At 43.7% G+C, this 27,444-nt stretch overlaps 1 protein-coding gene across 2 annotated transcripts in view; it reads left to right on the forward strand.

Annotated features, from left to right (window-relative positions):
• The window catches only part of LOC309710575 (uncharacterized protein), an 84,292-nt gene that overhangs the window by 28,621 nt on the left and 28,227 nt on the right, over positions 1-27,444 (forward strand). The gene's annotated exons all lie outside the window — the stretch shown is intronic.

The raw sequence follows: 27,444 nt of genomic DNA on the forward strand, positions 1-27,444 counted from the left end.
AAGCCAGGAAACAATGGGATGGTTTAAAACAAAACATATCCATGTGTTAGACTGGCCCAGTCAAAGTCCAGATCTAAATCCAATCCAGAATCTGTGGCAAGATCTGAAAACTGCTGTTCACAAACGCTGCCCATCTAATCTGACTGAGCTGGAGCTGTTTTACAAAGAAGAATGGGCAAAGATTTCAGTCTGTAGATGTGCAAAGCTGGTAGAGACAGACCCTAAAAGACTGGCAGCTGTAACTGCAGCAAAAGCTGGTTCTACAAAGTATCGACTCAGGGGCTGAATAATTACGCACACCCCACTTTGCAGTTATTTATTTGTAAAAACTGTTTGGAATCATGTATGATTTTCGTTCCACTTCTCACGTGTGCACCACTTTGTGTTGGTCTTTCACGTGGAATTCCAATAATATTGATTCATGTTTGTGGCTGTAATGTGACAAAATGTGGGAAAGTTCAAGGGGGCCAAATACTTTTGCAAGCCACTGTACATGCCAGCCGAGCAGCCTCAGGTAGTTCTCTAAAACATTTTAAATTATAAAGCTGGGTTTCACTACACCCTGAGAGGTCAGTGAAGGCAGCAGCGAGCTCATTTACCATCTTACAGTCTTCCAGTTTGATCTTCAGACACTCTGTCACCTGTCCCGACTGCTCCTGAGCTGCTGCCTCTTCTGGACACAGCACGCTGATCTACACACACACACACACACACACACACACACACACACACACACACACACACACACAGACAGGTGAAATCTCTGGTATCTGAGGCACACAGTTGATGTAAAGGTAGGTTGGCTGTAAAAGGGGAGGAGCTAAAACATATATTTGAACTGTGATTCATGCAAAGCTACTCTAGTGGAGCAGAAGTAGAAACCCTTGATGTAATTCCTGTCTTCATGCGAACGTGCTATAATTCAGTCCGCACACAAATGTCCCCATGTCTGCTGACCTTGCAGACTTTTGTAAAAACTTGTGCTGTCAGCGTTAATCTCGTTAAAATGATGCTAACGCCATAACCGCATTAACACGGCAAATCTGCCTTAGCGAGTTATCGCGGATCGCCCCGTGCGTGGGGCTACATGGCACTAACGCGTTAATGAGCTAACCGTGCTAACGCATTGCAGCCCACGCTAACATACATATATGTGTATGTATATATATATATATACAGGGAGTGCAGAATTATTAGGCAAATGAGTATTTTGTCCACATCATCCTCTTCATGCATGTTGTCTTACTCCAAGCTGTATAGGCTCGAAAGCCTACTACCAATTAAGCATATTAGGTGATGTGCATCTCTGTAATGAGAAGGGGTGTGGTCTAATGACATCAACACCCTATATCAGGTGTGCATAATTATTAGGCAACGTCCTTTCCTTTGGCAAAATGGGTCAAAAGAAGGACTTGACAGGCTCAGAAAAGTCAAAAATAGTGAGATATCTTGCAGAGGGATGCAGCAGTCTCAAAATTGCAAAGCTTCTGAAGCGTGATCATCGAACAATCAAGCGTTTCATTCAAAATAGTCAACAGGGTCGCAAGAAGTGTGTGGAAAAACCAAGGCGCAAAATAACTGCCCATGAACTGAGAAAAGTCAAGCGTGCAGCTGCCAAGATGCCACTTGCCACCAGTTTGGCCATATTTCAGAGCTGCAACATCACTGGAGTGCCCAAAAGCACAAGGTGTGCAATACTCAGAGACATGGCCAAGGTAAGAAAGGCTGAAAGACGACCACCACTGAACAAGACACACAAGCTGAAACGTCAAGACTGGGCCAAGAAATATCTCAAGACTGGTTTTTCTAAGGTTTTATGGACTGATGAAATGAGAGTGAGTCTTGATGGGCCAGATGGATGGGCCCGTGGCTGGATTGGTAAAGGGCAGAGAGCTCCAGTCCCACTCAGACGCCAGCAAGGTGGAGGTGGAGTACTGGTTTGGGCTGGTATTCAATTCAATTCAATTCAATTTTATTTATATAGCGCCAAATCACAACAAAAGTCGCCTCAAGGCGCTTCATAGATACAGAGAAAAACCCAACAATCATATGACCCCCTATGAGCAGCACTTTGGCGACAGTGGGAAGGAAAAACTCCCTTTTAACAGGAAGAAACCTCCTGCAGAACCAGGCTCAGGGAGGGGCGGGGCCATCTGCTGCGACCGGTTGGGGTGAGAGAAGGAAGACAGGATAAAGACATGCTGTGGAAGAGAGACAGAGATTAATAACAGATATGATTCAATGCAGAGAGGTCTGTTAATACATAGTGAGTGAGAAAGGTGACTGGAAAGGAAAAACTCAATGCATCATGGGAATCCCCGGCAGCCTACATCTATTGCAGCATAACTAAGGGAGGATTCAGGGTCACCTGGTCCAGCCCTAACTATATGCTTTAGCAAAAAGGAAAGTTTGAAGCCTAATCTTGAAAGTAGAGATAGTGTCTGTCTCCTGAATCCAAACTGGAAGCTGGTTCCACAGAAGAGGGGCCTGAAAACTGAAGGCTCTGCCTCCCATTCTACTTTTAAATACTCTAGGAACAACAAGTAGGCCTGCAGAGCGAGAGCGAAGTGCTCTAATAGGGTGATATGGTACTACAAGGTCATTAAGATAAGATGGGGCCTGATTATTTAAGACCTTGTATGTGAGGAGCAGGATTTTGAATTCAATTCTGGATTTAACAGGAAGCCAAAACAGGAGAAATCTGCTCTCTCTTTCTAGTCCCTGTCAGGACTCTTGCTGCAGCATTTTGGATTAGTTGAAGGCTTTTCAGCGAGTTTTTTGGACTTCCTGATAATAATGAATTACAGTCGTCCAGCCTGGAAGTAATAAATGCATGAACTAGTTTTTCAGCGTCACTCTGAGACAGGATATTTCTAATTTTAGAGATGTTGCACAAATGGAAGAAAGCAGTCTTACATATTTGTTTAATATGTGCGTTGAAGGACATGTCCTGGTAAAAAATGACTCCAAGGTTCCTCACAGTGTTACTGGAGGCCAAGGTAATGCCATCCAGGGTAAGAATCTGGTTAGATACCATATTTCTAAGATTTTCAGGGCCGAGTATCATCAAAGATGAGCTTGTGGGGCCTTTTCGGGTTGAGGATGGAGTCAAGCTCAACTCCCAGTCCTACTGCCAGTTTCTGGAAGACACCTTCTTCAAGCAGTGGTACAGGAAGAAGTCTGCATCCTTCAAGAAAAACATGATTGTCATGCAGGACAATGCTCCATCACACGCGTCCAAGTACTCCACAGCATGGCTGGCAAGAAAGGGTATAAAAGAAGACAAACTAATGACATGGCCTCCTTGTTCACCTGATCTGAACCCCATTGAGAACCTGTGGTCCATCATCAAATGTGAGATTTAAAGGAGGGAAAACAGTACACCTCTCTGAACAGTGTCTGGGAGGCTGTGGTTGCTGCTGCACGCAATGTTGATGGTGAACAGATCAAAACACTGACAGAATCCATGGATGGCAGGCTTTTGAGTGTCCTTGCAAAGAAAGGTGGCTATATTGGTCGCTGATTTGTTTTTGTTTTGTTTTTGAATGTCAGAAATGTATATTTGTGAATGTGGAGATGTTATATTGGTTTCACTGGTAAAAATAAATAATTGAAATGGGTATATATTTGTTTTTGATAAGTTGCCTAATAATTATGCACAGTAATAGTCACCTGCACACACAGATATCCCCCTAAAATAGCTAAAACTAAAAACAAACTAAAAACTACTTCCAAAAACATTCAGCTTTGATATTAATGAGTTTTTTGGGTTCATTGAGAACATGGTTGTTGTTCAATAATAAAATTATTCCTCAAAAATACAACTTGCCTAATAATTCTGCACTCCCTGTATACACACACACACATATATATATATATATACACATATATATATATATACACGTGTATATATATATATATATATATATATATATATATATATATATATATATATATATATATATATATACACGTGTATATATATATATATATATATATATATATATATATATATATATATATATATATATATATATATATATATATATATATATATATACACACATATATATATATATATATATATATATATATATATATATATATATATATATATATATATATATATATATATATATATATATATACATATATATATATATATATATATATATATATATATATATATATATATATATATATATATATATATACATACATACATACATACATACAGTGGGGCAAAAAAGTATTTAGTCAGCCACCGATTGTGCAAGTTCCCCCACTTAAAATGATGACAGAGGTCAGTAATTTGCACCAGAGGTACACTTCAACTGTGAGAGACAGAATGTGGAAAAAAAATCCATGAATCCACATGGTAGGATTTGTAAAGAATTTATTCGTAAATCAGGGTGGAAAATAAGTATTTGGTCAATAACAAAAATACAACTCAATACTTTGTAACATAACCTTTGTTGGCAATAACAGAGGTCAAACGTTTACTATAGGTCTTTACCAGGTTTGCACACACAGTAGCTGGTATTTTGGCCCATTCCTCCATGCAGATCTTCTCGAGAGCAGTGATGTTTTGGGGTTGTCGCCGAGCAACACGGACTTTCAACTCCCGCCACAGATTTTCTATGGGGTTGAGGTCTGGAGACTGGCTAGGCCACTCCAGGACTTTCAAATGCTTCTTACGGAGCCACTCCTTTGTTGCCCGGGCGGTGTGTTTTGGATCATTGTCATGTTGGAAGACCCAGCCTCGTTTCATCTTCAAAGTTCTCACTGATGGAAGGAGGTTTTGGCTCAAAATCTCACGATACATGGCCCCATTCATTCTGTCCTTAACACGGATCAGTCGTCCTGTCCCCTTGGCAGAAAAACAGCCCCATAGCATGATGTTTCCACCCCCATGCTTCACAGTAGGTATGGTGTTCTTGGGATGCAACTCAGTATTCTTCTTCCTCCAAACACGACGAGTTGAGTTTATACCAAAACGTTCTACTTTGGTTTCATCTGACCACATGACATTCTCCCAATCCTCTGCTGTATCATCCATGTGCTCTCTGGCAAACTTCAGACGGGCCTGGACATGCACTGGCTTCAGCAGCGGAACACGTCTGGCACTGCGGGATTTGATTCCCTGCCGTTGTAGTGTGTTACTGATGGTGACCTTTGTTACTTTGGTCCCAGCTCTCTGCAGGTCATTCACCAGGTCCCCCCGTGTGGTTCTGGGATCTTTGCTCACCGTTCTCATGATCATTTTGACCCCACGGGATGAGATCTTGCGTGGAGCCCCAGATTGAGGGAGATTATCAGTGGTCTTGTATGTCTTCCATTTTCTGATGATTGCTCCCACAGTTGATTTATTCACACCAAGCTGCTTGCCTATTGTAGATTCACTCTTCCCAGTCTGGTGCAGGTCTACAATACTTTTCCTGGTGTCCTTCGAAAGCTCTTTGGTCTTGGCCATGGCGGAGTTTGGAGTCTGACTGTTTGAGGCTGTGGACAGGTGTCTTTTATACAGATGATGAGTTCAAACAGGTGCCATTCATACAGGTAACGAGTGGGGGACAGAAAAGCTTCTTACAGAAGACGTTACAGGTCTGTGAGAGCCAGAGATTTTCCTTGTTTGAGGTGACCAAATACTTATTTTCCACCCTGATTTACGAATAAATTCTTTACAAATCCTACCATGTGGATTCATGGATTTTTTTTTCACATTCTGTCTCTCACAGTTGAAGTGTACCTCTGGTGCAAATTACTGACCTCTGTCATCATTTTAAGTGGGGGAACTTGCACAATCGGTGGCTGACTAAATACTTTTTTGCCCCACTTTGTGTGTGTGTGTATATATATATATATATATATATATATATATATATATATATGCCCGTGATCAGGTACCCTGCTGGGGTAATAGGCTGGCCAAAGGAGGAGATAGAAGCCACTGACATAAAGACAAGAAAGCTCCTTACCATGCATGGAGGGTTTCACCCCAAGTCCAGCACCCTGAGGCTGTACGCTAAGCGGAAGGAAGGGGGCCGGGGACTGGTGAGTGTCAGCACCACAGTCCAGGATGAGACAACGAACATCCAAGAATACATTGGGAAGATGGCCCCAACTGACCGAGTGCTCAGTGAATACCTCAGGCAGCAGAAACCCAAGAAAGAGGAGGGAGACGAGGAACCATCATGGAAGGACAGGCCCCTGCACGGTATGTACCACCGGCAGATAGAGGAGGTGGCTGATATCCAGAAATCCTACCAGTGGCTGGACAAAGCTGGACTGAAAGACAGCACAGAGGCACTAATCATGGCAGCACAAGAACAAGCTCTGAGTACAAGATCCATAGAGGCTGGGGTCTATCACACCAGGCAAGACCCCAGGTGCAGGCTGTGTAAAGATGCCCCAGAGACAATCCAGCACATAACAGCAGGGTGCAAGATGCTAGCAGGCAAGGCATACATGGAACGCCATAACCAAGTGGCCGGCATAGTGTACAGGAACATCTGTGCCGAGTATAACCTGGAAGTCCCGAGGTCAAAATGGGAGATGCCCCCAAGGGTGGTGGAGAATGACCGAGCTAAGATCCTGTGGGACTTCCAGATACAGACAAAATGGTGGTGGCTAACCAACCGGACATAGTGGTGGTAGACAAACAGAAGAAGACGGCCGTAGTGATTGATGTAGCGGTTCCGAATGACAGCAATATCAGGAAGAAGGAACACGAGAAGCTGGAGAAATACCAAGGGCTCAGAGAAGAGCTCGAGAGGATGTGGAGGGTGAAGGTAACGGTGGTCCCCGTGGTAATCGGAGCACTAGGTGCGGTGACTCCCAAGCTAGGCGAGTGGCTCCAGCAGATCCCGGGAATAACATCGGAGATCTCTGTCCAGAAGAGCGCAGTCCTGGGAACAGCTAAGATACTGCGCAGGACCCTCAAGCTCCCAGGCCTCTGGTAGAGGACCCGAGCTTGAAGGATAAACCGCCCGCAGGGGCGTGCTGGGTGTTTTTTATATATATATATATATATATATATATATATATATATATATATAAAAAATAATTGGGAGAATTTAACAATACATACATACACACACAGACATATATATATATATGTCTGTGTGTGTATATAATCGATGTATAAATGCTCAATCAACAATCCTTTATTCCATACAATTCAACACTTTAAGAGCACAAACCCTCCGGATGGGGAGACATGCATGCAGAGTGACACAGCAAATCTCAAACTGGTGGAGGGTTACTCAAGCTCTTATAGCCTCTAATGGGCAACACCTAGTCGTAAAGGCCTAAACATTCACATTCTTTCTCTCACACGGCGCCCAAGTTATGACCTCGGCTCATTGTTTTTCCTGCTCCCAACAAGGTGGTGGGGTGAACCTCCTGTGGAATGTGCTCTGTCTCCTCTGCTATCAGAACAGCAAGGCCCTGACTCTCTGCACACAATATTCTCTTCTTAACTCAGCAGTATAGTGCATCATAAAACAATATCATCCATTCACAATAAATCAGCAGTCTAATGTTCTAATATATGGTATACATATACATATGTGTATGTATGTGTATATATATGTATGTTTGTCATTGTTAACGTCACACCTAAAAACATAGCTTTTACTTTACGGTACAACAGGTATCATTTACCGTAATACCTGTTATATGCACGCGTGATACACAATAATAACACATAATAACCAATCAGACAGATTCATCAGGTAACATGAGAACATTCACTGCCTGGAACAGCGTATGGATGCTAGGGCTCCGGTGCACCGTCAGCCTCAGAATCTCCAGCTACTGGCTGCTGTGCTGCTGTAGATGGAGGGCAACCAGCTATGTGATGGTGATTAACTTATTCACCACAAGGTGTCACTGCTGTGCTTCCCAACAACACTCACGCTACAAGGTAAGAGTCCCCTTTGTTGTGTCAGTTAGTGATGGAGACATATACAGGTATTTGCAGCAAACTATAATTGATTGTTCTTCTCTCCTAACTTCAGTGCAGCTTGTAGAATAAAAATATAAATGAAACTGTTAACATTAAAGCTAACAGCTGGCTGCTTTCACCTTTACTTTGTGCTACATTCCTGTTCATCAAAACATCATTGCAGACAAATAAGGTCTCCATGTACCTGACCTGAGTGCATCTCTTAGAAACAAAATATCACCTCTCATTCTATTGGCTGTACCTTCCAGTGTTGGGTAAGTTACTTTAAATTAGTAACTTAGTTACATTACTAGTTACTTCTATCAAAAGTAACTCAGTTACTTCAAGTTACTCGTTACTTTCAGAGTAACTAGTTACTAGGGAAAGTAACTTTGGTTTTACTCAGAATTCTCTTGTTAATGTGTTGCTTCCGTAACTGGATACCCAGCCAGACTGTCAGTCTTCTAGCTTGCTTACTTGCCACAGTGCACTGTGCCACCTACCAATAGAAAGGAAAAAAATAATGTGCACATTTCCACGAGAGAAATCCCACGCCTGATTCTATCCTATCCTGCTTTTTACATCCAACACAAAAACTGCAGTCGTGGTGCTTTCGATTGTACTCAGAACTCGGAAATTCTGCCTTCTGAATAGGAAGATGTAGGTAACACCAGACTGCAGATGAGCTGCTTACAGGGCTGGACTGGGACAAAAAATCGGCCCGGGGAATTTGACTAGAGACCGGCCCGCCATTATAGGAAAAATCATAAAGCCTTTGAATGAAAATAAACCCTGTTGTGACAGTGATGTGCACTGTTCTGATGGTATATATGCATCAATCTATCAATCGTTTGTTGTAAGACTCAGATAATTATTTTTTTAAAAGCGAGACATTTTAAATGATAATAAGAAAGAAAAGTATTTCTTTGTGCCCCCCTCTCCCTGTTAATGCCCTACATGGCCCCCTGGCAACACTTTGCTAGACCCGCCCCTGCACAGTTACCAGCTGTCAGCTACTTAGAAAAGGATCCTGGTGTTATTTGTCTCTCAGAAACAGTTCATAACTTCAACTCATTCATGTCACCTAAAAGGTAAACCTGTTTCTCCATCACCTGTTCAGCTCTGATGGTTCAGTAAGGACATCTCCTGGTTTCATCTTCATGTTTCCCTCTCACCACATATCCAAACCCACATCATGACCAGCAGCTTTACAGCTGTGGCTCCAGCAAACATCAGCTGATACTAGAAAGTAATATTAAATAAATTCTAACAACAGCTGATCAAGCTTAAACGTGCTGCTGTTGTTTATCCGCTGGTTTCCTCTTTCTGGCACAAAGTGGGCGATAAACAAACAACAGAGAAAAGCCGATCAGCTGATCATTGATCAGTTTCATGATTGAAGTAGAAACAGGAGAGGGAGGGGGGAGAATGAAAGAAGAAGAGGCAGCTGTGCAGCAAAGACACAGAATAACTGCAGCTTTGTCTTTTTCATTGTAGCTGAATTACGGGACAAACTGTTCCTTTTCACCTCAATAAGAAACGCGTAATATTTTCTCTGAATACAAGACGATTCTGTTTTTTACGGGACGGTTCAACATCAGTAACATAGCACCACCCAGCTGTATAGAAACTCCGTCATGCTAGCTAGCACGCAGTACGAAAAAGTCAGCACAGCTAAAATAAACTCCACCTAAACTTGGTTCATATCTGACCCAGAGAGACTGCAGGTCATAACCTCTTACCTGAAGTTCAGTTCACACTCGGACCGGCGGCCGCCTCGGGTCTCTCCTCCTGTCTCCCCTTTCCCTCCTCCACCTGCTGCCTCCACCACTTGCTAATGTTATTGAATCTGTGGAAGCTCCGCGATGCCTCCACACGAACGAATAACGTGCCTATCTAAATCCCAGTAACGAGTAACGCGTTCCTGGTTTTGGCATAATAACTAGTTACCGTGCTACTTACCACAATAATAACGTAGTTACTGTAACGCGTTACTTAATAACGCGTTAGTCCCAACACTGGTACCTTCATGATGTAAACAATGACGTGCATGCAGCGCAGGTATCGCCTCCAACTGTGCAGCCTTACTGGGTTTGCTGTGAAATATTTAAAGAGATCAAATATTTGCCGCTCACATCAAACTGGACTCTATGAACTAGAATTAGTTCAAAAACAATTGGTTAACATTTCTGTTTTTACATTTACGATTACCAACACACACCACAGAAACGTCTTTTCACAGAGGGCCACTTCCTGTGTGGATGAAGCAAACCGACAGCAGGCAGTTGTGATTCGCTGGCTGTGACTCACCTGAAGCGTTACAGGCCTCTCTGCTTGGACTGTTGGGCTGAGGCTCACCTGGGTCAGGATTGGACCGTCTGTGCTCAGAACATCGGCTCACTCTGATTCAATTCATGTCAGAACAAAACCAAGAACAGCTGGGTGGTAACTAAGTACAAAATACTTAAGCATTCCAGGTATCCGTGCTTTACTTTGAAGTATTCTGCTGATAATAAACGGGGCTAACGCAGATCGTTGTGTCTGTTGCTGTACGTCAGCACAGAGATGTTTCAGATAAATCACCTAAAAAACTCACAAGAATGAAATTGACATTCATTTTCCTCAACACCTGAGCAGCAACACTTGTGACCTCCACTGACTGGTAAATACCCAAACTCTTTACTCCTCTGCTCCTGTACGATGGGAGATTTTACCCTGGAGTCATCTTTGTTAAAACCAGCAGCAGTTTAATATTTTTAACTATGCTTTGAAAGTGTTTTCTTCAAATGGGAATTTAGAGTTGAAACGTGTTGTATTCAGCAGCCAGAGGCTAAATCCTGCCCTTCACTAACTTTAATACATTTTGACCTGCCAGGTTGTAGCTGTGGTCCGGTGCACAGAAGAGTGCACCTCTGCTGCATTTGCAATAAAAAGCTGACCAACGCAGAATGAAACTTAAAGGGAAGTTGGTGCCGGAGACAAAGAGAAACCTGTGCATGGATCTTCTCTCTTGATTTGTTGCAGGGAGGCTGCAGGGAGTCACTGAGCTCAAAGGAGTGTGTAGCTACGGCACAACAAGCAGTTTCTTTGAGCCGAATATAAAAGTGACGGAGCTTTATGTGCAGGTAAGTTGTAAGACTACGCCCGTTGTCCAGCGTGCTGTTGCCTAAATAACAAAGAAAACAATGACCCTGTCATGTCTGCGTCAGTCTTGAAAGGACAAACAGCATAATTATGCAGTTGCCACTTTAAAATAATCCTTCTTGTCAGTGGAAATTCTTTGTCATTTCCCAACGCGGACACTTGCAGCATGCTCTCATTTATGAGAAACTGGTGGAGTTTCTACGCCCAAAGATAACGATCTTTCCTCAAATGCATTCTTTTGTAAAAACAAACTCACAGTGAAGAATGTGAAGGTGGACACGTATCAGTGCCACTCTGTTAACCTGCTTAACCTGCAGTAACCGAACATTCAAGAGATTCCCCACCCCACCCCCGAATGCACAGACCGAGTGGATAGCTCACAAAATGTGTCTTTTTTCACAACAAATTCTCTCTTAATGTCCATGAAAGAACTAGAAAAGCTGATCGCGTCCTTGATTGTTAACGTGAGCTTGTCCATTGCTCAAATGAGCTGAGCTTTAAATCAGCAGAAATAAAAAGCTAAGTGTTTCTTTAATACAGCAGTTAAATGTGGAATCAGCTGCTGCCACTGGGTCCAGTTTTACACGTTTGTATGAAAGTATATTTAAAGCTCCAGAAAAGTTTCATTTACCCCTAAAGATGCAAAATGCTCTTCATGCTTCGTTAGAAACTGCATTACTTATAAATGTGGAAATTATATATTTATTATTATTTATTTTTAAAAAAGGAGAACACTGAGGTCGATTAGCTCAGAACTTTGTTTTATATCTTCTCTTTGAACAAGATAGAAATTTAGGGGTAACATGGCCTTACAAACCTATTACACACAGCCTATTCAGTTCATAGGCTGTGTCTATGAACTAAAATTAGTTGAAACAATTGGTTAACATTTCTGTTTTTACGTTTGACTACGCACGTTTAGCTTCATTTCTGCAGTTCCACAATAGTATGTGTGTTTTATCCCTGGTATGAAAAATGTTCAGCTGCTGACGGGACAGAGTTCTTTGGAGTCGTGATGCAAAAACAACCTTTATCTTCACGGCGATGTCACACAGACACACTGAACACTGATTCTGAGGAATGCTTGACTTAACAAACACTGGTTGTTGCACAATCACAAAGCAGAACATGAACATATTTCAGTCTTCTTCTTCCTCCTGCTCCCTTCAGGGGGCGCCACAGCAGATCATCAGCCGCCATCTCCTCCTATCCCAGCATCCTCCTCTGTCACACCAACCCTCTGCATGTCCTCCGTCACTGCGTCCTTTGAGGTCTTCCTCTTTTCCTCCTGCCTGGCAGCTCCATCTTCATCACTCTGTCCAGTATATCCACTGTCCTTCATTCCCTGCTCGGTCATCTCTTTTCACTTCCTGTGTCATTGTCTTTTATTTTCTTATCTCTAGTCTATGTCAGAGCGCCTGTTTCCAGGCCCCGTCTGCGGTCTCCAGTTCCTTGTGCCTTTGGATTTTCTCCCTTTTGGACTTTTCACTTTTGCCCATTGGGACTTTGTTTTGTTTTCTCATTGTTTGTTAAATCTCACCTGTTTTCCATGTCTGCATTTTCACATCTCAAAGTGATATTTGAGTCAATTTCAGGGCCTGTAAAGAAGTTTAATCAGTAATTCAGCTTCTACCAGGTTCTGACTGTGGGCCTCAATTACACATACAGTCGGGGAAGATGGCCCCGCCCCTCCCTGAGCCTGGTTCTGCAGGAGGTTTCTTCCTGTTAAAAGGGAGTTTTTCCTTCCCACTGTCGCCAAAGTGCTTGCTCATAGGGGGTCATATGATTGTTGGATTTTTCTCTGTATGTAGTATTGGATTGTCTACCTTAGAAGAGGAAAGCAGGTATTTGTTAGACCTTTCTCAACTTCAACACATTCTGTATACATGTTCTTCTACATGAGGTGTATATGTACAGTGGCAAGTGTTCATATTTTCTGCTTGTGAAGTTGTGTCTCATTGTTGTTTTTTAAATTCTTCAAATGCAGTCATCACTTCAAACTATTCACAGTAAATGATTTTTTGTTTCTATGGGCGGAGTCTCCAACTTTGTGATTGCAGCCTTTTCTTAGAACATAAATCTGTGTGTAATCCACCAGTTTAACGTATCCTTCCAGTTACTTTGGAAGCTCTCACACTCAGACCTCTGAGCCGAATCTGAAACTTCCTTTTTGAGAGATTTCAGGTTCAGCTCATCAGAGCTTCCAGATGAAGTTCATCCCAGTTTAATTCTGATACCACTTACAGGGACGCTTCCCCTGCTCTTTGTGATAAATCCTTAAAGTATTTTTCTGGAAAGATCTCAGCTTTAAGGGCTTCTCATCCATCTCACCCATCATCAGTTTTAGACCCAGTTCCAGCCTCTGAATGCTTGACTGTCTTCCAACAGTTTGAGCCAGTGTCTTATTCTGCTTTAAAAGATATAATTGATCATCTCAAAATCTCTGGTTCCCCGCATGATATTCTTCCTTCTCGTTTCTTTAAGGAAGCTTTACATGTTATTGGTCCTTGTATCTTATCTCTGCTGAATGCATCATTGTCATCAGGTTGTGTACCATCTCTCTAAGCATGCTGTTGTGCAACCTATTATGAAAAAGAAAAATCTTGACCCTAATGCTCTCACTAACTACAGGCCGATCTCTAAACTCCCTTTTATTTCCAAAATATTGGAAAAGGTAGTTCTAAAACAACTTCAGGCCTTTTTAGATGCAAATGGTATTAATGACAAGTTTCAGTCTGGTTTGAAACCTCGCCCCAGCACAGAGACAGCCTTACTTAGAGTTTTTAATGATCTTCTTTTAACTGCTGACTCTGGATATTCTGTGGTCGTAGTTTTACTTGACTTGACTGCTGCTTTGGTTAACCACAACATTCTTCTATCAAGAGTGGAACATGTTGTTGGTCTCAAAGGTTTTATCTTGGTTTAAATCCTACCTCTCAGAGAGGTCGTTCTCTGTTGCTATGGGGCAACACTCCTCGGCTTCTGCCCCTATTTACTGTGGTGTGCCTCAAGGGTCCGTGCTCGGTCCTGCTCTCTTCTCTTTGTACATGTTGCCCTTGGGATTAATTTTTAGTAAATACAACATCTCCTTTCACTGTTATGCTGATGATATCCAGATTTATTCACCTTTGAAATCTGATGTGACTGCTTCTTTGCAACCTCTGTTCAACTGCTTGCATGAAGTTAAAATTTGGTTATCACATAATTTTCTTACATTGAACGAGACCGAAATCATAGTCTTTGGTAGTCACACTCCGCTAAACCAGTTAGCTGATGCCCTAGGCCCTCTCGCTAGCCATCTCTCGCCCACTGTAAGGAACCTCGGAGTGTTCCTGGAGGGCTCTTTTAAACTCGAGAAACAGGTCTCCACTGTGGTAAAAAACAGCTTTTACCAGTTGCGTCAGATAGCCAAAGCAAAGCCGTTCCTTCCTTTAAAAGATCTTGAAAAGCTTATCCACGCATTTATTACATCCAGATCGGACTACTGTAACTCCCTCTACTCGGGCCTCCAACACTCCTCTCTTTGCCGGCTTCAGTTAATTCAAAATGCAGCTGCGCGTCTTTTAACAGGTACAAGAATTCATGAACACATAACTCCAATGTTAGCCAAATTACATTGGCTCCCTGTTAAATATCGCAAAGATTTTAAAATTCTTTTGTTCACTTTTAATATTCTGAATAATTTAGCGCCCAGCTATCTGAACTACTCCATTCATACAATCCCAACAGAGCAGATCGTCCAATCACAGGCTCCTAGCACAACCTAGGTCTCGAATGAAGTCGAGAGGTGACCGGGCCTTTGCATCCGTGGCACCCAGACTCTGGAATAACCTCCCTGTTCATGTTCGTACTGCCGAGTCGATCCAGTCTTTTAAATCACGTCTTAAAACTTATCTTTTTACTTTGGCTTTTGATTCTAACTAGTTGGTCTAGCTTGTTGTGTTGTTACCTATTGTTTGTTGTCCTGTTTTATTGTTTGTTTTAATTGTCTCATGCTTATACTGACTGTGAAGCACTATGGTCAACACTGTTGTTTTAATATGTGCTATATAAATAAATTTCGATTTGATTTTGATTTGAATTCAGTCTAGTTAAGTTTACTTCTCCATGGCACCGTTACAGTTCTGTTACCTTTCTTTCCTTACAGTTCACCATGGATAAGCTGGTCTCCGAACTTTTTGGCCTCTGCCCAACCATCATCGAGATGTATGACAATATGAAGGACAATGACGAACGCTGCAGGCGGATTGCTGACAGGGTCAGAGCTTTGGAGGGACTGGTTTTAACCGTCAAAGAAAGGGGATCAGGCAGAAACTCTGGCGCTGTGGAGAAAGCGCTGAAGGAACTCCACACCATCTTGAAACATGCTGAGAAACTGGTGTCAAAATTCTCAAAAAATAATCGGCTTAAGCAGTTCATGATGTCAGGCAGCATTGGAGCAAAGTTCAGCGAGGTGAACCAAAGACTCACTGAGAACTTCCAGATGCTTTCTGGAGCTCTGCAGGTTGAGCAGAGCGACATACTGCACAAGGTGTATGAAACTGTTTTAGGGTGCCCCTACACACCGCTGCCTAACCCCCCATGTCCTACGTTTTCCCCAGCAGCACCGCCTATCCCCTCTCCTCCCGTGTCTGCCGCCTACATCATGGCACCCATGCGGGCTTCGACGCCTGTTCTGGCCCAGCCTTTCTGCAAAACTACAACAGTTCGCGTTCTTGTCTCCAATAACATGCCCCCGATGCCCGTCATTAGGACCATCAGCCCTGTTTCTGTCGTCAGAACTGTTTCACCGATGGGTTTTCGGCTCTACTAGTTTGGCCAGTCGCTTTGCATGATTTGTGATCAATAATAATCCCTATTTAATCCTCATGGGCCTTCATTCCTCCTGGAAGGTCTTCTTGACTGGGAAGCTGTGAAGGTAACTTTCATTCTCGAGAAATTCTTTTGTAAAAGAAATACTACTTTTTTTCACGATTAAATAGATTTGAGAGGGATTCAAAAACAAACAATTTTAATAAAGTTTTGTGAAACAATGAAATTATTCCTTGCTGAAATGAGTGCACACATATTTATTCTCTTTCACATTGTTATGTAATTTGTGTCCTCTTGTCCTAGTGCTAAATGAATCTCTAATAAATCAAGGAGCCTATGTGTGTCTGTGTGGTTTTCATCTAATTTAACAATCGTTCATCTGATCTGCTTCAAACTGTGCAGTCTGAGGATGCAGCGTGGTGATCAACAGTCATGTCATGGTCCTGCGGCCATGACTCAGTGACTTTGTGTTTATGTTCTTTATTGTTATTATTCTCTTTATTATTCTTGGGCTGTTTTGGGATGGTTTGTGTTTTGGGATTTTAGAAAGGGGACCGGAGGGTGTGTTCCAACTACAGGGGGATCACACTCCTCAGCCTCCCCGGGAAAGTCTATGCCAGGGTGCTGGAGAGGAGGGTTCGTCCGCTAGTCGAACCTCGGATACAGGAGGAACAATGCGGTTTTCGTCCTGGTCGCGGAACACTGGACCAGCTCTTTGTCCTCTCGAGGATACTTGAGGGTGCATGGGAGTTTGCCCAACCAGTCTACATGTGTTTTGTGGACCTGGAGAAGGCATTCGACCGTGTCCCTCGGGGCGTCCTGTGGGAGGTGTTGCGCGAGTATGGGGTGTCTGGCCCATTGCTACGGGCCATTCAATCCCTATACAACCGTTGCAAGAGCTTGGTTCGCATTGCCGGCAATAAGTCGGACTCGTTCCCGGTGGGTGATGGGCTCCGCCAAGGCTGCCCTTTGTCTCCGGTTCTGTTCATAATTTTTATGGACAGGATTTCTAGGCGCAGCCAAGTGGCGGAGGGCTTTCGCTTTGGTGGCCTCAGAATCTCATCTCTGATTTTTGCGGATGATGTGGTTCTGTTGGCTTCATCGGGTGAGGGCCTCCAGCTCGCACTGGAGCGGTTCGCAGCCGAGTGTAACGCAGCGGGAATGAGGATCAGCACCTCCAAATCTGAGGCCATGGTTCTCAGCCGGAAAAGGGTGGAGTGCCCACTCCGGGTCGGGGATGAGTTCCTGCCCCAAGTGGAGGAGTTCAAGTATCTCGGGGTCTTGTTCGCGAGTGATGGGAGAAGGGAGCTGGAGATCGACAGACGGATTGGGGCTGCGGCTGCAGTAATGCGGACGCTGCACCGGTCAGTCGTGGTGAAGAGGGAGCTGAGTGTAAAAGCGAAGCTCTCAATTTACCGGTCGATCTACGTCCCTACCCTCACCTATGGCCACGAGCTGTGGGTAGTGACCGAAAGAACGAGATCGCGGATACAAGCGGCGGAAATGAGCTTCCTCCGAAGGGTGGCTGGCCTCTCCCTTAGAGATAGGGTGAGAAGTTCGGCCATCCGGGAGGGGCTTAGAGTAGAGCAGCTGCTGCTCCACATCGAAAGGAGCCAGCTGAGGTGGTTCGGGCATCTGGCAAGGATGCCCCCTGGGCGCCTCCTGGGCGAGGTGTTCCAGGCATGTCCCACCGGGAGGAGGCCCCGGGGCAGACCCAGGACACGCTGGAGAGATTATATCTCTCGGCTGGCCTGGGAACGCCTTGGTATTCCCCCGGACAAGCTGGAGGAGGTGGCTGGGGAGAGGGAGGTCTGGACCTCTTTGCTTAGGCTGCTACCCCCGCGACCCGACCTCGGATAAGCGGATGAAGATGGATGGATGGAGATACTGGGTTTTGGGTTTGTGCTCCCTCTGTTGGTCCCTGGTGTTAGTGTTCCCCTGTCTCGTCAGGTTAATCAGGTCCAGCTGTGTCTCCCACCTGTGTGTGATTTCCCAGTGTCTCTTTGTGTACTTATAGTGTGTGTTTTCCTCTGCTCCTCGTCGCGTCGTCTGTGTTCATACCCTGTGAAATCCCCTGCGTGCTCTCCCTGCTGTTCTCCCTTCATGTTCAGGTTTGCCACTCCTTTGTGTAGTTTCACCCAGTTTAGTTCATCCTTAGTTCTGTTTTGCCATCTCCACTTTATGTTTGATATTGTCAATAAATCGCCTTCACATCTGAGTAAGTGCTGAATTTGAGTCCTCCTTTCCACTCTTCACACGGCCGCTGCCCCGGACCGTGACAAGTCATTGGCTAATAACGTAGCACTACACCCTCTCGTCCAATCGCATAAGCCCATGAAATGTCCCCTGGCTTCACGGACAGGGTTTACGTTGGAATAAGTTGGACAAATCTTTTAAAAGTTGCCAAGAAATATCTCCCACTAATGTTTCTGTCGCATCGGTGAGCTGAAACGCCAAACTAGTCGGATCGAGTGTTCAGCTGTTGCAGAGAAACACTGAGCCGGATGAAAAACCTTTCCTGCGTTTCTGTTTTCTTCTTCTTTTCTGGAATTAAAATTCACAGTGAAAACACCACAAAGATCAAGAATAATACATTCGTAGGACTTTTATACTTTTACACATCACATATAAATCAAGTTGAAGAATGAAGCACATCATGAGCTAGTTAATTATAATAATCTCAAATATTTTAAACTTTGTGATTTCAGAGGTTTAACAAAGTTTCCTATAATGTGTGGTCTGATCTTCATTGCAGGACACAGTAGAACGTGTTATTTTCTTGGGCTGAATTTGATGCCACTCCTTTCTGTGTCTCCTCCAGTGTCTCCTCCTGCTCTGCTAATTTTGCCTCCAGCTTGGACATTTTTTTCTCGTTTATCCAGCTTCATCTCCCGATCGATGTGTAGAGCCCCAGACAGCGATATGTAGTCATCAGTGAGGCTCTTGTTCAGATTTTCAAACTCTTCCACATCTGATTCATCTTGTGAGCCTCTGTGAATTTGATGTTCAGTAGTTCAGCTTTCTGCAAAGTCTCTAGGAAATTCTCCAGAGCTTTTTTCACATCAGACAGCTGAACTTCCTTCCTCTGGTCGAGGAAAAACACCAGTTTCCACAGAGCTTCAAGTCTTTTCACGACGAGGGGAGCCTGGATCTCCAACTTCCTAACTGGCAGACCACAGGCAGTAAGGATGGGCGGACATGTCTCAGCCTCCACCACTCTCAGCACTGGAGCCCCCCAGGGGTGTGTTCTGAGCCCCCTGCTGTACTCTTTGTACACATATGACTGTGTGGCCACTACCAGCTCCACCACCATCATCAAGTTTGCTGACGACACCGTCGTGGTGGGCCTGATCTCTGATAACAACGAGACGGCCTACCTGAAGGAGATTAGGAATCTGGAGAACTGGTGCCAGAGGAACAACCTCCTTCTAAACGTCAGTAAGACAAAGGAGCTGATAGTGGACTTCAGCACTAAGCAGGAGAGGAACTACCAGACCCCCGTCATCAACGAGTGCCCAGTGGAGAGAGTGGACAGCTTCAAATACCTCGGAGTTCACATCACGCAGGACCTGTCATGGTCCTGTCACATCAACACCGTGGTGAAAAAGGCCCGACAGCATCTCTACCACCTCAGACGCTTGAGAGACTTCCAACTGCCCTCCAAGGTGCTCAGGAACTTTTACTCCTGCACCATAGAGAGCATCCTGGCGGGAAACATCTTAACCTGGTTCGGGAACAGCACCATGCAGGACAGACGAGCTCTACAGAGGGTTGTGCGGTCAGCTGAGCGCACCATCCGCTCCGAGCTCCCTGACCTGCACTCAATCTACAGCAGGCGGTGCTGGACCAAGGCCAGGAAGATCGTGAAGGACCTCAGCCATCCCAACAACAGACTGTTCTCTCTGCTGAGGTCAGGAAAGCGATTCCGCTCCCTGAAGACCAACACAGAGAGACTGAGGAGGAGCTTCTTCCCGCAGGCGATACGGTCTCTCAATCACACCACCACACAGTACTGACCCACACATACAGTTCTTACACACACACTGGACATTCTGGACTTTGTTTTCACTTCATTACTTAAATCACGCTGCTGTTATTGTGTATATGCTGCTGTTATTGTGCATATATTTATTTATATTTCTTCATACATTCTTATATAGTTCTATATTGTGTATTTTGTTGTACAGTTATTTTATTTTCAACTTTAATTTATATATTTTATCTTATTCTCCCAGTTAAATTTACCCTTCATTCTAATTTGTGTTGTACAGTTATTTCATTTTTAACCTTAATTTATATTTTATTCCTTCCTAGTTAAATTTACCCTTTTTAATTTTTCATATTTATTTCTTATCTTATTCATAGCCTTTTCCTTTTTTGTTTTCTTTAGGTCACGAGCAGTTGTCCAAGCATTTCACTACATATCGTACTGTGTATGACTGTGTACGTGACAAATAAAATTTGAATTTGCTGGACATTATCCTTCATCTTCTCAATCGTTCTGTGAACATCCTTGAATGTCGTCATTATTTCCTTGTTCAGCTGAAGAGACATGTGCCAGGGAACAAAATGTTTTTATTCAGCCCTCAATGAGTCACATTCAAATTATAATGACTAGGATTGCTGAATCTCTGAACCTCACGTTGAGCGCACATGGACTCCTCAGCGACCACTTTCACAAAGAAAACAGTTTCCTGCTCTGCTTTTGAACGTCTGGTGTCCTGGTGCAGCCACAACAACCTGGTGCTGAATGCCCAGAAGACAGTGGAGATTATTGTGGACTTCAGGAAGCACACAGCTCCACTCCCCCCCATCATCCTGACTGACACCCCCATCACCTCTGTGGACTCATTCCGCTTCCTGGGTACCACCATCACTCAGGACCTGAAGTGGGAGCCCACCATCACCTCCGTCATCAAGAAAGCCCAGCAGAGGATGTACTTCCTGAGGCAGCTGAAGAAATTCAACCTGCCAACACGGACGATGATGCAATTCTACACCGCAATCATCGAGTCCATCCTCACCTCCTCCATCACCGTGCGGTACGCTGGAGCCACTATCAGGGACAAACAGACTGCAGCGTGTTGTGCGCTCTGCTGAGAAGGTGATTGGCTGTCACTCTAAAAAGTAATTAATGGGATCTTTAGTCATTACTTACATATATATGTTGTTGTGAAATGAAAAATCAAGTTCATAAATACTGTTAGACTTCCTAATTAAAATTTTTATTTTATTGAGTTCGGGTGACACATAAATTATGCCTCTTTACTCAATATATAATTGTGATTTGTCTGAATTTAAAATCTTCTTTTAATCAAAAAACAATATAAGTTTAAGTTCTGTCGATGTAAAATACAACTTGATGACGTGTAAACAGCTCACAGTTCCCTTCTTCTACACAAGCGGACATATTCAACAGCACGTGTTCAAGGTTTATCAAGAGCTGTGTTCATCGCGAACGGTGAGTAATTTTATGCGAAATTACACATATCTGCAGTCGCTCTGGATTTTGTTAGTTTACTTTAAAACAACGACGTAACATACATAACATACATCTTAGCTTGCCCCCGCGTTTGTGTGTTTTAATATACACACAGCAGCTAATTCCGCGATAGCATAAATTGTTGGGCTCTTTTTGGAAAATTTAACACTGACGTTACTCTAATGCAGACCACTGTAATTGTCTTATAATTTTTAAAAGATAGCGGACGTTGTTCGCCCCGGCGCAAACTACTATGCTAACGTAGCTAGCCAAGCTAAGTTGTGTTCACTGTGATTTTATTTTTGAAATGTGAAATTTATTTTTTGAAGGGAAGCATTTTATGTTAGTAATTGTTAAGAAACGCTTCTAAATTTTCGTAACGTTATGGGGTGAAGTTCAACCCCATTGGCGTCTGCGCAGGAAGTGCGGTCGCCATTAGTCCGGTGTGTCTGTTGACTGCTAAGAGCGGTTCTTCACCGGCTGCTCGGCCTATTTTCACAGGTAAAAGACCAGACTTAAGTGCACTGTGCCGCATATGGTAGGCTAGTTAGCTGTCCCTAATTTTTGGGTACTTTCCGTGTTTTGTAGAGACGTAGAGGCGACGTGCATTGGCACTGGCTGTAACATTGATATGCCTCAATAAAGGTTGAAAGTAAGAAAAAAATCAATAGCGGGCCGCCATCTTGGTTGGGTCCCCATACTGTATGAAATAAAAAATACACAATGTTGACCGCATGTGATGGAGGAGTCGTTCTGCTGAATATAAAATAGTGGAACAGTTTAGAAAAAACACCTTTATTGCTGGTGGAAAACTGTCTAGCGAGTTTCCAAAACTATCAAAAAAATAACCGCGTCTGTCTCTCAAAATAAACAGCCAGCCAGTGTTCCCCGGGCACTGTAGAAGGGTGAGTGTTTACAATAGCCATAGCTGGGAGTCTTTGAAGCTGCGCATTGGGTACCTGATCGCAGGCTAACACGCCAAGAAAATGTGTTTTTATTGATAATCATGCCCATCACAGATGTTGGTTCTATAGTGTTCATGACCGTCTTTGTCGTCTCAATAGTAATCCAAGAGCACCTGTCTCATGTTAGATATTTCAATGACTGAATCAAACACAGAATAACACAACACAAGCTCTTGGCCAACGCCCTCAGCGACTTTAACTGCCGTTTTGATGAGCCATCAAGAAGCCTTCACACAATAGAGACACTTTGGACACTCACCCCCCCAGAGCCATCACCTTCACCCTGCACACCCCTTCTTCACCCTAGACCACCTTCTCCCACTACAACCCTTCATATTCATGAAGCAGATGTGAGGAAGCAGTGTAGCAACTCTTTACCCTATTCAGGATACATCTCACTGTCAATCTGATGTCGGGGATTGTGACGACAGACAAAAGTACATGCTTGTGGAAGAGCGCGTGTCATAGATGCCTAAAAGGAGCAGATAGAAATTTGTCAGGTGAGATGCCAAAACCTTTTTAAAAATCTACAGCAGCATAACAAAGATGTGAAACTTAAAGGTTTGTTATGCATCAGTTTGCTTATATGCAACTTCATTTGTTCAAGATTTGTAAATTCCAGAGGATACATTTCAGGCCAGTCTTAACCTTGTAACAAATCAAAGCCAACCAACCACACGGATTTAATATTTACGTTGTTGCACCTCCTGAGTTGGTACTGATCAGCCTGGCCATGCCCACACTGTAAACTATTCCCCTGCTAAGATAATTTTTCAAACCAGACTGGCTGCATAGATTTCCTTGTTGTTCTTGCAGGTTTCAAAACTACATTCTCTGGGCTGCCAGCCTATTCTCTTTCTTGGCCAGAATAACCATAAGGGTCATATTGTATGAGACCTGATCACCCACATCGAGCCAGTGGAAGATGCTGCGCATGAGATCCTCATGAAGATGAGGAAACTTTATGAACACCTGCTGAGGAGATGTCCTCTGTCCATCATTTCCTTATCAGGTAGCCTATCCTAGCGGACTCAGGGTACACCCTAGATAAGTTGGCAGTTCATCATGGGTTACCAACCACCATTTTCAACACTGCAGTGACTGCTCACACCCTCACCAGAGTCCTGACACCCCTCCCCACCCATCACTTTCACTCAAGACCAGGTACAGTTGCAGATTAGGAGACTCCAATCAGGCGAGTCTGCTGGATCAGACGAGTGGGTCCCTGTGTCCTCAAGTCCTGTGCCCCCAGCTTTTTTTGAGTCTTCCATAAACTGTTCATGCCGAGTCTGCAGAGGGTCCCAGTGCTGTGGAAGACATCACATCCCAGTGGCCCCCAGGATTACAGGCCTGTGGCACTGACCTCCCACATCATGAAGACCCTGGAGAGACTCATCCTGGACCAGCTCCGACTCATAGTCAGACCACATCAGGATCCCCTTCAATTTGCTTACCAGCCATGTCTTGGAGCTGAGGACGCCATCATCCATCTGCTCAATCATGACTACGCCCATCTGGACCAACCGGCGAGCACTGTGAGGGTCATGCTCTTTGACTTTTCCAGTGCTTTCAACAACATCAGGCCGACTCTCCTGGGTGATAAGCTAACAGCGATGCAGGTGGATGCTTCTTTAGTGTCCTGGATTATTGATTACCTGACAGGAAGACCACAATGTACGTCTTCACCTTGTCAGACAATGTTGATCAGCAACACAGGAGCACCACAGGGGACTGTCCCCTCGCCCCCCTACACCAGACTTCAGCCACTGAACAGAGACCTCCATCTGCAGAAGTTTTCTGATGACTCTGCGGTGGTTGGATGCATCAGCAGGGGCGATGAGTCGACTCCTTTGCCACGTTGAGTTGCAAAGGAGACTTGACCCCTGTTTCAATCCACGGGGTCAACGTGGACCTTTGAGTACACAGACAAACTGGACTGGGTTAAAAAAACACCACTGCACTTTACAGGAAGGGCCAGAGTCGTCCCTGAGGTCCTTCAACATCTGTCAGACAATCTCAAAGTGAGACAGGTATGTGCCAACTCCACGTGAGCTGATTGTTCAGAGTGAGTATCACAATAGTTTGAGCAAAATGACAAAAAAAAAAAGTTTAAAAATCGAGGTAGCGCTACTCTTTACTGGACAAAAAGTGTCCTCAATGGTAGAGGCAAGAGCACAAATAATGAAATAGCTGACTTTAGATACATTTTTAAGTCTGTGTATATAGTCCTTCCCCGGCCTTGTTAGCCTTTGTCAGTTATGCAGATGGTAGTTTTTAAAACAGTTAATGAACAAGAACTGCTTTAGACAAGTTCCTTTGATCCTTTACCCCGAGTCCTAAAGTGTACATTTATTTTCTTACTCATTTTATATTTATTGTTTGTTTACTTGCACTGCTGTAGCTGGAGCCTCGTCGTCTTGTCTCTATATGCTGGACTGTCTGTAGCGGAGATGACAATAAAGTTTACTTTGACTTCAGCAGCGAGCACGCGCACCGAGGGCTCTCGCTCACTTTTCGTGTACAGAATTTCAAAAAAAAACATCGATGCAAATTATAAGTCTGTATCATGATGTCTGGTGTTTTAGTGTTTGTTTTTATTTTGTTTTATTTTGCGAGTTGGTTATTAGATGCTGCTCCAGCCACCAGAGAATCCCCCGCCGCCCCGCCCTCTCCTCCCTGCCGCAAGCAGCAGGCGCAGGGCGCCCTTACTCCCAGCAAATGGGCGATAGAAAACCGATCGGTGCCTGTGACATTCCCACTATGCGCTGGCATGACGTCGGGGCAGCATGAGTAGGAGGATTTTTTTTTTGCAGATGCCCATGATGCCGCCCCGGGCAACTGCCCGTATGAAAATCCGCTACTGCATGTCGCACATGGGGCGATTAGGAACCAGTGACACCAACGAGATGAGGCCTTCTGGCACGCCTTAGATTTGCCACCTCAACATGCAGTTAAGGTCTAGAGTCTGGCTTATGAGCTACTAAAGTTTAAATTCAGGTGTGTTGCAGCAGGGACACGTAAGGGTTTCAGGAAACTGGCCCTCGAAGTAGAGGGAAGGGTCTACCATTGCACTGGCTTTGAAATGCTTGTATTTGAGGGGAAAGCACCAGAGTTTGTGGCCCTGCATGGAGCGCAGACGCAAAGTTAACAATGTTTGATGGGAAGATCTGGAGTAGATGCTATCAGCTTTAAATTTTATCAAAAATGGGAGTCCCTAATAAAACATGCAACTTGTTTTAATGTTGTGAAGTGGCTGAGTTAGCATTGGATTATTTTTATCTTTACGGCTAATATCTCAGCACCTCACATTTGTGTTTTGTCTTTTACTGCATGGTGTATTGTAAAACAGTCTTGATTCACTCTGATGCTGGAAGACAAACTTTAGGACGCAGTATGAGTCTTTATGTCCCTGCTAATGATGGACGGGCAGATTTATTTTGTTTGGGAGAAACACAGCTGTCAGCTTGCAGATGGGCCGTGAGTAAGCTTTTAGAAATTAAAACCTCTATATAAACACTGCAGAACACAAACTTATATACTGCCTAAAAGGCCCAAAGCAACAGCAAGACCCAACAGACACAACAACCTGCTGAAGACTGACAGAGAGAGAAGCCACACTAAATACACCGGCTCCAGGAGGCGGGATAACAACGCGCAGGTGAACCCAACCAAGACAATAACGAGGGTCTTCCTGCAAAAGAGGGAAGGAAAAATCACAGAAAGCCACACGAGAAACTCACTTTGGAAAAAAACCAACAAAACTAAACAGAAAGGAAATCTGAAAGAAACGAACAAAGAAGAGGAAGCTGCTGCGAGGGGAAACACTGGTTACCTGGTGTAGATACATCACAGCAAGTTACAACACAGATGCAAAAACATCCACAAGTCTTTATCCTTGCTATCATAAGCTTATGTTTTTGACTCACACTGAGGATAACAAGGCTCAGGTGCTCCGACGAGACAGTAACGAGGAGGGAAAAGGAACAAAGGAGGGAAAGTCCAAAAAGCCACTTCAGGATAAAAAAGAGGGAAAACATGCAAGGTTCAGAATCAATTCATAAAAATGTATTAATAAATGATTTCTGCTGCTTTTTCATTGTGTGTACATGAAAACTGGGTGTTGGAGTTTGTTTGTCTTCACATCTTTTTTTAGTGGGTTCAAATCTGAGAGCCTGAAGTGATCGGTGGGCAGATTTTCAGGGAGCTTCAATACTTTAGTTTCTGTTGAATATTCTTAATGCTCTGCTGGACAATAAAATGTCCTTTTAATATTTATGTATTTATTAATTTTTCCTTTTGTTTCTACTTATTTTTTTCTATTGTGGCTTTGTTTACATTTTCACATGGTCTTACTGAGGTGATGCAAAGTGAAACATGCTTTCTGTTTGCTTGTTTTTTCGGTCATGTACTCGAAAAGCTTGAACATGGACCTTGAAAGATCTTAAAAAGTGCTTGAATTGGAGCCAGATAAAGGAACCCTGTTTAAAGTTGATTGGGAGGTGATGGAGTCTGAAACCATGTGATCACTGTAAGCTCTGTGATTTATTACCCGATGGACCAGCAACGCCTTCACTGTGTTTGAGAATGAATCCAGCTTTACTTTAATATAGTCGGTACTGTGCAAAAGTCTTGAGCCCTCGTTTCACTCGTTTCTTTACATTTTGCAGGAGAATTGGAAACGGATGCAGCGATTCACTGAAATGTGCAAATATTCATTAAAAATACAGAATATGAGGCAAAAATCTAGTCTTTACAGTTCTAACGAGCTTGAACGTGAATGTTTGGTCTGGCCTTCATCCTTCAGCTCTCTCTGAACTCTCTGAGCAGCTCTCTGGCGTCTCTGTGAGGACCTGCAGGAACACTTCTCCAGACTTCTTGAAGGACATTCAAAGCTCTTCTGCCTTCTGTTGATGATGTTGATGACTCCACGCTGTTTATGTCCTGCTGAGCTTTGTGCTCTGGGACTGCCAGACCATGACTGATAGTGTTATTGTCTTATAGCTCACGTCACTGCTTATATCTGAAGTTCTGCTGGCAGAAATGCCCTTCAGTCAGAAAGGTTGATGGTCAGGATGAACCTGGACACTTCTTTG

This window comes from Aulonocara stuartgranti (genome assembly GCF_965226115.1).
Source record: "Aulonocara stuartgranti genome assembly, chromosome: 7".
Lineage (NCBI taxonomy): Eukaryota > Metazoa > Chordata > Actinopteri > Cichliformes > Cichlidae > Aulonocara > Aulonocara stuartgranti.